The sequence below is a fragment of the Myotis brandtii genome, unplaced genomic scaffold (genome assembly GCF_000412655.1).
Source record: "Myotis brandtii unplaced genomic scaffold, ASM41265v1 scaffold1289, whole genome shotgun sequence".
In the NCBI taxonomy this organism is placed as follows: Eukaryota; Metazoa; Chordata; class Mammalia; order Chiroptera; family Vespertilionidae; genus Myotis; species Myotis brandtii.
The window spans coordinates 41,682-52,118 of NW_005354543.1; the positions used below are offsets into that span (position 1 = coordinate 41,682).

Consider the following 10,437-nt stretch of genomic DNA (forward strand, 5'->3'; position numbering starts at 1 on the left):
AATATATTTAATTGATTTTTTACAGAGAGGAAGGGAGAGGGAGAGTGAGTTAGAAACATCAATGTGAGAGAAACATAGATCAGCTGCCTCCTGCACACCCCTTACTGGGGATGTGCCCGCAACCAAGGTACATGCCCTTGACCAGAATCAATCCTGGGACCCTTCAGTCTGCAGGCTGATGCTCTATCCACTGAGCCAAATCAGTTAGGGCTGACCTGAAATTTAATTCCCACAGAGACCATCTGTTCATGGTGAATTCACTTGATCAGCATATTTGAATATCTAACCTTTCCCAAAGACTTTAGTGTTAAGATCTACATTCTCTGCAATTTCCTGGGAAAAGATGAAGGAAATCTACCTGGGCAACCTGCACTGGTAAAACTTCTTGCTTCAAATCATCTGTGGGAACCATGCCAGTAATACCATATAGTCAAGGGCAATTAGAGTGGTGGACTCATCTGTACTATGTCAGATAGCTAAGGACACTCTGAGCATGGGAATCTTAATCAGGGTGAGCAAGGACTGTACACAGATAAAAGGCCACTGCAATCTACACTGTGCCCTTCTATAACCCAAAGGATTGATGTCACTGTTGGCAGGAAGCCTCTTTTGTATAAGTAGTATTAAAGTATATTAGTAAGGTTAGAGACCTCAGATGAAGCTGAGAGCTGGTACTTCTATGATGTGAGGCTATGAGCTTGTGGAGAGCTCAGATATAACTACCTTGTGAAACCTGCATGCTAAAGAGCCTGGGTAGATGCAGGGAGCTCAGGTGCCGCTACTATGTGAGACTGTGAGTACACAGGCAGCGTGCAGCTGCTCAGATGATAGCTGTAGGCATAGAGAATACTGCTGCTGCTTCAGGCTGTGGGTACAGAGGCTTCTGCTACTTTGTGGGAAAGATGTATTTGTTTGGCAGCAGGTGTGCGGCTGCCTGTATAGGACTGTTGTGAAGAGCTGTTTTGTCTGATGGCTCATTGTTAGCAGTGCTTTAGGGCCACTAGCTTCTAGCTTCTACAGTAAAGACTCTCTTATATACCCACATCTTCTTATGGCTTCTCCTTCTACTATTTCACGTTCAAGAAGGTCCAGTCCCTGGCAGAGAAACAAGGACCCCACAGTTGGGGTAGTTGAGCTGAAGGTAAAGGAAGAACTTAGACTAAGTTTGCAACAGTTGGTGCAGTGAGCAGGGTTCAAGGTGGAACTTGCTCTCACAATTAGCACTATGGGCAGGATTTAGGACTAAGCACTCTTGCGCATGTGTCCTACTCTGATACGTGGCATAGTCAAGTAGAATTCAGAAGGATATATGGACTCAGAGCAGCTGTGCTGTGACACCATTATACTACCCACAGGTCTCAGGTGTGCTGGGACTGATGTGTTACCCAGCGCTACTGAAATCAGCTCTGGGGGAGCTTCAGAGGCCTCAGGAGTGAATTGGTTAAAGATGGCATAGCATGGGCCTCAGTGCAGGCTCTTTTGGGGGGAAGAAGGGGGTGCTATGTTGCGTTTGGTGTTTCAGAAAATCAGCACATGCTCTCATTGCTGTAGGAATTTGTGAAAGTCTTTGAAAGGACAGACACATGAAGACAGAAGAAAACATTTCACATATAGGAGCTCATTGTTCCTGAGTCTCCTGTGACAAATGCAGGATGAGGTGGCCTTTCCTTCATTTGCAGGTTCTTCTCACTGTGGGTGTGAGGTGAGCTGATTAACAGGCTGTGCAGACGCCTTTGAAAGCACATTCTGTGACTCCTCAACATATTGTCACCTGAGAAAACATCTGAGGACCAGGATCAGTAGCCAGGACCAGATGGCTGCTTCTCAGGTAAAAGATGTGTCCTGGGTCAGAGGCTATATTTGCTTTTCCACTAATATCTTTGGATTTATTTCTCTACTTTTGATGTTTTGCCTTGCTAGGTTGTTTCCCTTTCCTTATTTCTTTCCTATTTTCTTTTGATAGTCAATGTCAGCAGTTGCTATATTTTCCTCTCTCATTCTTGAAGTATATTTTTATTGATTGCAAAAAGAGAGAGAGAGAGAGAGAGAGACATAGTAACATGAATGATGAGAGAATCATTGACTGGCTGCTTTCTGCATGCCCCACATTGGAATCAATCTGGCAACCTGGGCATGTGTCCTGACCAGTGACCTCTTGGTTAATGGGTCAGTGCTCAACCACTGAGGCACACCCACTGGACCAGGCAGATGATATTGTTCTAAGAATACCCGTAGTAAATTTTCAAATAGGATTGTGGCTTCTATATGTCCTATTCCATGAGAACTATAAATTCCATTAACAAATCCCTTGAGATCAAAGTTATATATGAATTTTTCCTGTGTTTTCATTTTCTGTGTATTCAGACATACGGTACGTGATCTGGTAACATTGGTATCACAAGTAAAAAGTGAGCTTATTACACAAGTGGAAACAGAGACCTCAACTCAGAACATGAATCAGCATTTGTATTTTCCGAAAAGTGCAGTCTTTTTCTTTGTTACACTTGAAGAAGTGCTTAAATTTAGACTCATCTTGACATTTTCCGCTGAGAAATATACACCACTGACCCTTAATGACGCAAACACAGCACTCAGAAATTCATATTCCTGTGTCCACACCCTCATTTTAAAGTTTATCTTCCTGAAAAGTGAAATCTATACCATGGATTGTTGACATGTGTCATCCTCATTTGTCAGTGTTCGAAAATACATCAGAGAATTTTATTGGATGATTCAAGATACACCCCTAGGTCCAAACCTCTTCTCCTAACACTGTTTTCATGTTGGGTGACATTATGAACTCTTCTGGTGACCTCTATATAAATGTGTCTTTTCTTTCAGGGACCGCTGACCTTCAAGGATGTGGCCATAGATTTCTCTCAGGAGGAGTGGGAATGCCTGGACCCAGCTCAGCGGAAATTGTACCTGGATGTGATGGTGGAGAACTGCAGCAACCTGGCCTCCCTGGGTGAGGATGACTTCTTTCCTGATTTCCTATGCAGGGGTTTTGTTCCTTTTATTATTTTAACTAGAGGCCTGGTGCACAAATTCATGCACCAGTGGGGTCCCTTGGCCTGGCATGATCGGGCCAAAACTGGCTCACCGACATCCCCCAAGGGGTCCTAGATTGCAAGAAGGCACAGGCCTGCTGAGGGACCCCACCAGTGCACGATCTGGGCTGAGGAAAGACGTGAAACGTTGGCCAACCGGGGAGGGACCACGGGAGTGCTCCAGGGTGTGTCTGCCTGTCTTGCTCAGTTCTAATCAGTGGAACCCCAACAGCAAGGTAACCTACCAGTTGGAGCATCTGCCCCCTGGTGGTCAGTGCACATCATAGCAACTGGTTGACTTTCTGCCCCTGGTGGTCAGTGCTCGTCATAGCGAGCAGTTGAGTTGCCTTAGCATATCATTAGCATATTAGGCTTTTATTATGTAGGATATCTTTAGGGGGCTTCTGCTTTCTAGGGTAGATTCTTACTCTCTGTGTTTTGTACCTAATCTCTCAAAACTTCCATCTTGCAGAATCTCTCATGTATTAAACCACTACTTCCTCATTTGCTTTACAAGGAAGGCTTGCTTCTAACTACTTTTTTTTTTTAACATAGATTACATTAGATTACTCACCTGAGGGAAATCATGTACTATCTGTCTCTCTGTGACATGTGTGCTTTAGTGAAAAAGTGTCATCCATGTTTCTCTTTGTGGTATCAGGTGATAATAACTTTTTATTTTTTGAGAGGATAGTATTGCATTATATATATAGGGTAAATTTTACTCATTCATTCAACTATCCATGGACATTTGAGTTACTTCCATCTAATGCGTGCTTTTCTGAATAGCATTGTAATGGACAATGTGTAAATGTCTCTTGCAGATCCTCTGTGAATATTTTTCGATATGTACCTAGAAGTAAGATGGCAGCCAGCAGTATTTTATACTTTACAGCATACAAATCGTGCACCTTCTACATGAAGTAAACTATTAGTTATTTCATTTCACTTTATGCTGCTATTCATGTAATTCCACACTTAATTTGTTATCTTGTACTAATTTCTATTACGGTACAGGAACACCGCTAACTTTGAGGGTTGGCTTTAAACCCTACTGGGGATGTGCCCGCAACCCAGGTACATGCCCTTGACCGGAATCGAACCTGGGACCTTTCAGTCCGCAGGCAGACGCTCTGTCCACTGAGCCAAACCGGTTTCGCAAATCGTGCACCTTTTACATAAAGTAAACTATTATTTCATTTCTCTTTATGCTATTATTCATGTAATTGCATACTTAATTTGTTATTTTGTACTAATTTCTGTTACGGTACCAGAACACAGCTAACTTTGTGGGTTGGCTTTATATACCATGTTTTGAGAAATTCATTAGATTTATATATATTTTTAGAAATATGTAGTCTGTGATTTACAACACACAATTCTGTCACCTATTAACAGAGATCATTTTATTATTTTCTATTTTTGTTGTGATCATGGGAGTTACTTAAAATATTTTAAGGCTATAACAATATACTTTAAACTCAGTATGTCAGTTGCATACAAAACTGTGCTACTTGCCATCTCTACCCCTGTACCCACTGAAGTTATTGATATCACATTATCTTTTACGTTGTGTGTCTTCTAGCAGATTTAAGATTTTATTCCTTTTATTTATTCTTTTTAAAAATATATTTTTTGAGAAGTTATTTTTTCATATGCTTTTAGGATTGTATTCTGGGATTCATGATATTTTCATGTTTGGTTTTTGGTTTGTTTTTTTTTACCTGTTCTCATGTTTATATTCTATTCTACTTATAATTCACTGAGCTGCTTGTATTTGAATGTCTCTTTCTCTAATTGTCCTGACCTTCAACTGTTAATTTTTTATATAAGCTACGTAATCCTTTTCACTATTCTCTCTTTATGGAGTCCCCTTGTAGGTTGATTTGTTAGTGTCTTAGGAGTCCCTTAGGTTCCTTAGGTTAGAACCTTAGGAGTCCCTTATGTTCCCTTCATATTTTCACATATTTGCTACTTTCCCTGAATCAAAATTTTTAATGAATTATGTACAAATTCTTTGATTTTTTATTTTTTAAATAGTCTGTATTGATTTCAGAGAGGAAAGTACATGGAGAGATAGAAACATCAATGAAGAGAGAGAATCCTCAATCGGCTGCTTCCTGCACGATTGGGATTGAGCCTTCAACTAGGCCTATGCCCTGACCTAAAACCAAGCCGTGACCTTTTGTTTCATAGGTCAAAGCTCATTCACTGAGCCACCGCTGCCAGGCCAAGTTTATAATGTATTTCGTTGATGATCCTACTGTACTATTTAATTTGGGTATTATGTTTTTCAATTTCCCATTTCTGTCTGGTGTTTGTAAAATACTTTCTTATTGTATTTTTATTTTGGTTATATAATATTTTGGTGACATTATATAGTTGTCTTTTTTTTTCTACTTTTTGGTTTTGAGATACTTCTTTTTCATTTTTCTTCAGGTAATTAATATATTTCCATTAATGTATTGCCCATTTGATTACATTTATTCTGTGTTTCTGATGGCATACTTTCTGTTTCTTTGCATGACTTGATATCTTTTTAAAAATTATTTATTTAAAATATATTTTTATTGATTTCAGAGAGGAAGGGAGAGGGAAAGAGAGATAGAAACATCAATGATGAGAGAGAATCATTGATTGGCTGCCTCCTGCACTCCCCCCACTGGGGAATGAGCGCGCAACCCGGGCATGTGCCCTTGACTGGAATCGAAGCTGGGACCCTTCGGTCCACGGGCCGACGCTCTTTCCACTGAGCCAAAGTAGCCAGGGCATGACTTGATATCTTTTGTTGAGATTCAGAAGTAGTCTTTTGAACAGGCTACTACAGGACACTCATCATGTACTGCCATTCTGTTCCCACTCTGTGTCATGCACAACAGACATTTGTTCTTCAAGATGCTTCATAACAGAGAGATCATTGAACACTCATTTCCCTCATCTTGCTCTCTCCACTGAAGAAACTGGGAGGTGGGGGTGTTTTGATAATATTGTCATTGTGTGTCAGGGGGTTTGAGCAGGTATCATTGGCAGATATAAGCAACTCTTTGTCCCTCTTTGATGGGACTTTTACTCATTGTATCTATCTTGAGCTTTCTTTGAATCCTTCACTTGCATTTGGAGTACTCAAAATGTCATTTGTCCTATACTTGCTGGTAATTTTGAAGTGCACTCATCTGATTGTCAAAATTAAGAATTTGGTTTTTTTTCCAGCTATGGCATCTGAAGATAACCAGGCCTTTTTGCTAAAGCCCACACTTCAATCTTTATCCTCTGAAATTATACTGGTAAGATATAAAAGGTGTGCTTTTGATAATGTACACTTAATGAAAGCCTTGGAATTTGAGGAAGAATGTGTCAAATGTACTATGCATTTGAGAAACCTCCCACTTAAAACTCAGTTACATTGGCAGATCAGTTTCTTTCTGCACCTGATGGTTGAAAACAAGTTTTTACTGTTCTGTATCCTTAGAAAGGAAATCTGGAAAACTAGGAGCTAACACAGTCTTTGCTGTGAATAATGATTAGAATTGTTTAAAATGTAGGGTGGGATGAAACTTTCACTCATTCATTTCTAAAATTTAGATATTTATAATGTTCCTATAAAAGTAAAATCTGCTCAATTTGTCAATCTTACTACTTTTAAATATATATATTTTTATTGATTTCTGAGAGGAAGGGAGAGGGAGAAAGAGAAACATCAATAAAGAGATGCAGCCCTAGCTGGCTTGGCTCAGTAGATAGAGCGTGGGCCTGCAGACTGAGGGGTCCCTGGTTCGATTCCGGCCAAGGGCACATACCTGGGTTGCGGGCTTGATCCCCAGTAGGGGACGTGCAGGAGGCATCCGATCGATAATTCTCGCTCATCATTGATGTTTCTATCTCTCCTCCCTTCCTCTCTGAAATCAATTAAGAAATATATTTTTAAAAAGTAATGATAATGAGATACAGCCCTAACTGGTTTGGCTCAGTGGATAGAGTGTTGGCCTGTGGACTGGAGGGTCTCAGGTTTCATTCCAGTCACATGCATATGCCTGGGTTGTGGGCTCAGTCCCCAGTAGGGGATGTGCAGGAGGTAGCCGATCAATGATTCTCGCTCATCGCTGATGTTTCTATTTCTCCCTCACCGTTCCTCTCTGAAATCAATAAAAATATAATTTAAAAAAAATAATGAGAGACAATCATTGATTGGCTGCCTCCGGCATGCCTCTATTGGGACCTAGCCTGAAACCTGGGCATGTGCCCTAATGGGGAAACGAACCATCATCTCCTGTTTCATACCTGAATGCTCAACCACTGAGCCCCGCCAGCTAGACAATTTGGCAATCTTTTAAACAAGGATTCATTATTTGTCCCCAAACAATTTTATTTTTATGTTTTGTCTATAATTTCAATACATTGGGAACACTTTTTTGTACAGCTTTCATGGTTTATTGAGTATCGCAAAATGGTTCTTATACAAGTGTACATGTTTCTTATAGCTGTCACTAAAGGACTTTCTATCTCCCATTACCAGCAGAATAAATATAATGGAAACACAAGTTACCAATGGAACGAACATTGGAAAAACTTTAAGCAACAGTCATCTCTTAATAATCAACCGAGAATTGAGCTTTCAGAGGATCATTATAAAAGTGGAAAAGTCTTTGACCAAATGTCCTATCAGACTATAGGCCAGGTTTTTCATATTGTGGAGAAGACACACAAGGGATGTAGACTTGTCAAATCTTTTCAGGAATCTTTAAATAACACTGAACAAGAGAATATTCATGCTGATGAGCAAGCTTACACAGGTAATTCATGTGGTGGAATCTTCAGTCAAGTACTCAATCTAAATAGACTGACGGAATTTCATACTGGAGAGAAGCCTTATAAATTTACCGAATGTGACAAAGCATTTAGGGAGTCTGCAACCCTTCATCAAAATCAGAGAGTTTATACTGGAGAGAAGCCGTATAAATGTAGAGAATGTGACAAAGCCTTTAGCCAATGCTTAACCCTTTTTCTTCATCAGGGAATTCACACTGGAGAGAAACCTTTCAAATGTAGCGAATGTGACAAAACCTTCAGCAGGTCCTCAAACCTTACTGCACATCAGAGAATTCATACTGGAGAGAAGCCTTATAAATGTAGAGAATGTGGCAAAGCCTTTATCAGCCGTAAACATCTTACTGTACATAACCGTATTCATACTGGAGAGAAGCCATACAAATGTGGAGAATGTGGCAAAGCTTTCAGCCAGTTCACATCATTTACCAATCATCAGAGAATTCATACCGGAGAGAAGCCTTACAAATGTAGAGAATGCGGCATAGCCTTTAGCCAGTCCTCATCCCTTATTTATCATCAGAGGGTTCACACTGGAGAGAAACCTTATAAATGTACAGAATGTGGCAAAGCCTTCCGTGTTATATCATTACTTACTTATCATCAGAGAGTTCACACTGGAGAGAAACCTTATAAATGTAGAGAATGTGGCAAAGCTTTTAGCCAGTCCTCAGGCCTTACTTATCATCAGAGAGTTCACACTGGAGAGAAGCCTTATAAATGTACAGAATGTGGCAAAACCTTTACCAGCTTCTCAGACCTTACTAAGCACCTGAGAGTTCACAGTGGAGAGAAGCCTTACAAATGTAGAGAATGTGACAAAGCCTTTAGCCAGTCCTCATCCCTTATTAATCATCAGAGAGTTCACACTGGAGAGAAGCCTTATAAATGTAGAGAATGTGGCAAAGCCTTTAGCCAGTCCTCATCCCTTATTAAGCATCAGAGTGTTCACGCTGCAGAGAAACCTTGTACCAGGTAAATGTGGAAAATGTGGCAAAACCTTTGGCAGCTCCTCAGGCCTTACTAAGCATCAAAGAGTTCATTCTGGAGAGAAGCCTTATAGATGTAGAAAATATAACAGCCTTTCATCAGTTTTCCTGACTTACTGCACAGCAGAGTTCATACCTGAGAGAAGACTTACAGATGTGAAGAGTGTCATAAGTCCTTTACCAGTTGTGAGAACTTACTGAATATCACAGAACCAATACTGGCAAGAAGCCTTATTAATGTGAAAAATGTAGAAAAGCCTTTAACTGTACCTGGGAGACTTTATACTAAAGAGAGTCCTTACAGCCCTGACCGGTTTGGCTCAGTGGATAGAGCGTCGGCCTGCGGACTGAAAAGTCCCAGGTTCTATTCCGGTCAAGGGCATGTACCTTGGTTGCAGGCACATCTCCAGTAGGGGGTGTGCAGGAGGCAGCTGATCGATGTTTCTCTCTCATCGATGTTTCTAACTCTCTATCCCTCTCCCTCTCCTTACAAATGTAGAGCATGTGCATTGACTGTACCCACAGCTCAAAATTTACTGAATAACAGACGATTATATTGAAGGAAAGCCTTACACTGTAAAAAGTGTGAGAAAGCCTTTAATCTGAGGTCTACCCTACTCAACATTTTAGGAATCATTCTAAAGAGAAAGAGCAATAATATAAAGTTTTCATCCAAAGATTCAGCCATGATTTATCATTGAGAATCATAAAATAAGATTTTACAAATTATGAGCCATATTTCAAAGCGTATATCTTCATTTATATGTCATACAACGTCTGATAATTATTACTGGATACAAGCCCAACAGTTACAAAGAATGTGACAAACCTTACTCAGCATGCAAACCTTAACCAACATCAGAATTCATACTGGAGAGAATCAGTACGAATGTAAACAATGTCCTAAATGTTTAATCAGCATCTGTAGTTTATTCCTCACATTTGAATTCATTCTAGAGGGAAACCTTAAATCTGAAGAATGTGGGAAATTATATAGTTGGACCTACAGTTTCAGTCAATATTAGGGATTGTAATTGGGTAGAAATTCTACATTTATGATATAGGAGGGAGGACTTTTGTTCAAAATATACAGTTTACAAATCTCCAAGGAATTTATACTTTTAGATGACTTTAAAATGTAAAAACTTGCCCTAACTGGTTTGGCTCAGTGGATAGAGCGTCAGCCTGCGGACTCAAGGGTCCCAGGTTCGATTCCGGTCAAGGGCATGTACCTTGGTTTCAGGCACATCCGCAGTAGGGAGTGTGCAGGAGGCAGCTCATCAATGTTTCTCATCGATGTTTCTAACTCTCTATCCCTCTCCCTTCCTCTCTGTAAAAAAATCAAAACATATTAAAAAATAAATTGTAAAAACTTATCCAAGTATGTAATTGATTATGAATTTTAAAGTATTACTGAATTCACACTAGATAGGTAGCCAAAATGCCTTTCGGGTATTGCTCTAAATCAGAATGTTTCTTACACAGTGTACTCCAAACTTTAAATGTAGATAGGTAATATTTTGTATGCTTGAATATATCAAAAGAATTGATGTTTCCATATGTACAATTTCTTA

The 10,437-nt window shown here is 39.9% G+C and overlaps 1 pseudogene; it reads left to right on the forward strand.

The window, feature by feature from the left end:
- Positions 1-138: 138 nt before the first annotated feature.
- LOC102254047 lies at positions 139-10,045 on the forward strand (annotated as a pseudogene).
- The last annotated feature ends 392 nt before the right edge of the window (positions 10,046-10,437 follow it).